We start from the raw sequence: 2,506 nt of genomic DNA, 5'->3' as shown, positions 1-2,506 counted from the left end.
AGGGTTGATCTAAATGCAAACTGGTTGTAATTGAACGTACAGTTGTGTATTTAACGTTGCTGAAAGGTAAGTAAGACGGTGAAACTAAGTCGCTATTTCAACGGTGAATCAACGTCATAATATCAACGTTGAAATTTTTTGCAAATCCGAAAGGTTATTCACCGTTGATTCAACGTCGACAGATGACCATAACCCGAAAGGTAAAAGGGTGAAACAAAGTCGCAATTTCAACGGTGAATCAACGTTGTTACTTCCACGTTGAAAAGACGTCACAATATCAACGTTGAAAATTTTTGCAAATCCGAAAGGTTTTTCACCGTTGATCCAACCATGGTACTTGACGTTGTTTCAACGGTGAATCAACGTTGAAATGCCGGCTGGGTAAGCGCTGTGAGTGGCTCTCAACAATGGAGCTCGAACGATGCGATTGGCTCTCGTCCATTCTCACAATGGACGGCGAGATCGGCGATTGGACGAGGAGACGGCCGCGGAAACAGACGATCCTGCTCCAGGTAGCGCCACAGAGACAGCCGCTGTTGCTTGCTGCCGCCGGATCACCTGTGTAAAAGCAAGGGTTAGGGTTAGTGATAGGGATTAAAATTGCTCGCACTAACAGCGACATCTGTTTTGAAAGATGTTTCCGGAGCTCGCAAAATCCACTCAGCCTGCGCGGCGAATGGGCACGCTGGAGCCCGCCACCCTTTTGGGAAGAAAGAGAGTCAACAAAGCCGCCCAACGTGGGGCTCGAACCCACGACCCTGAGATTAAGAGTCTCATGCTCTACCGACTGAGCTAGCCGGGCTGGTCGTGGGCTTCTTCACCGGGTCGGACCCAGTTTTCATCGGCCCCCAAATTACACAGGCGAAACGGAGGCTCTCGCGTTGTGCGAGACTGTCGAGCCCTCCCCGTGGGTAGGGCTTAGAGCAGGCTTAGAGTTTTCTTCTGTCGGTTTTGACCCAATCTGTTTTTGGGAAGCGCAGTTTGACCCAGCAGTGCGGGCCAACAACACGTTCTGTTTTGCCGCGTGAAGGCGGGTCAATGCTTTGGACAGCGTATGGTTGAGATGTGATTTTCCACCAATTTGGGGCACCTTTCTTAAGGAAATCAAGGATGATTTCATGGGAAATGGCAAACTGCTGTAGCGTTTGGCTAACAAGCCAAAGCTACAAAGGATGTACCGGTGCCCCGTCGTCCGAGCAGAATCCACATTCGGCCGTAATCGGAGGTTACTACTAACGTTCGATTGTGTCTCATAGGGAGTTTGACGCAGGGCCTCAGTGGAAAACAGGCCCTCGGCGGCTGAAACAAAAGACGAAGAAGGCATCCACATGCACATGGTTCAGGAGTGTTAAACAAAGAAACCACGCAAGATGACGAGGTGGTCCAGCGGGTAAGGCGGTGGAAGGCTAATACATTGTGCTCGACATGCACTGGAAGCTTTAGCGCCACTGAGAGCCCACCGGACCAGACAGGCCCAACCTGTTTACGATGGGTAACGGTGAGCTGTAATTGCGCTGCAGTTTAATGATACCCGTCTTGAGGACATATTTACAAAACAACAAGCCTTCTGGCTCTGGCGCTCAATCATCAGCAGACACCTTTTCGACGAGAAACGAAACCAGGCTATTTTTTCTCAACAATACTCTAAGCCTCCAGAGAGGCTAGCAAAAATTGCCAAAGCTGACTGTATTTCAAGTCATCCTGGCGGGGTATTGGGTAAAGTTTTCAACCAGCAATGATCGCGCCTCGGATAAACCTCGTAGGCTACAATATTGCCTCTGCGAAAGAATGCCGGCGACGGTCGTGACCTTTGCAGGCACCTACGTGGATGTGAACTGACAAGGTGGTAGCAAGCTTTAAACTGCCGCACAAACAGTCTCCTGGCACGGGTTGCTGCACCGTGTTTCTACGGAACAGATTAGAGGTGTGTAAAAGACGGCTCATTCACTATTCCCTCTGTGCTCAAAACAGCCTGCTGAAAGCACAGCAGCAGCAGCTGAAAAGGTCCGCAGCATGGCCTCTCTCAGTCAGCAAGGGGGCGGGGAGGCCGAGTGGTTAAGGCGATGGACTGCTAATCCCATCCTTGTCGTTCGGTTCCTTTAGCACTGGACCTTAATCTAGGTCCTGGGGACCCCATGCTGAACTTTTTGTGTGTCCTCCTTATCTAACACACTCAGTTCAGTTCTTTGAGTTCTCTACTAATGAGCTGATGATCTGAATCGGGAGTGCTAAATAAAAGACGGCACGTAATACGACGAGGTGGCCGAGTGGTTAAGGCGATGGACTGCTAATCCATTGTGCTCTGCACGCGTGGGTTCGAATCCCATCCTCGTCGTTCGGTACATTTAGCAGTGATCCTCGGTCCTGGGGACCCCACTCTGCAATTTTTGTGTGTCTTCCCTATCTGACACACTCAGTTCAGTTCACTGAGCGCTCTACTAATGAGCTGGTGGTCTGAATCGGGAGTGTTAAACAAAAGGACAGCGCAAAACGAAAGGTGGTCGAG

General features: G+C 50.2%; 3 non-coding genes across 3 annotated transcripts; 1 reads left to right on the top strand and 2 right to left on the bottom strand.

Annotated features, from left to right (window-relative positions):
- Window positions 1-729: 729 nt before the first annotated feature.
- On the bottom strand, window positions 730-802 carry trnak-cuu (transfer RNA lysine (anticodon CUU)). The gene has a single exon. It is a non-coding gene; the product is annotated as a tRNA-Lys (tRNA).
- An 847-nt stretch (window positions 803-1,649) lies between these two features.
- On the bottom strand, window positions 1,650-1,790 carry LOC141311103 (U4 spliceosomal RNA). The gene has a single exon (XR_012348567.1). It is a non-coding gene; the product is annotated as a U4 spliceosomal RNA (small nuclear RNA).
- Window positions 1,791-2,253: 463 nt separating this feature from the next.
- trnas-gcu (transfer RNA serine (anticodon GCU)) lies at window positions 2,254-2,335 on the top strand. Its single transcript has one exon. It is a non-coding gene; the product is annotated as a tRNA-Ser (tRNA).
- Window positions 2,336-2,506: the final 171 nt, after the last annotated feature.

The sequence above is a fragment of the Garra rufa genome, unplaced genomic scaffold (assembly GCF_049309525.1).
Source record: "Garra rufa unplaced genomic scaffold, GarRuf1.0 hap1_unplaced_003, whole genome shotgun sequence".
Taxonomy (NCBI): domain Eukaryota; kingdom Metazoa; phylum Chordata; class Actinopteri; order Cypriniformes; family Cyprinidae; genus Garra; species Garra rufa.
Note: the sequence above shows the minus strand (reverse complement) of the source record. Positions and strands in the feature narration are given on the sequence as shown.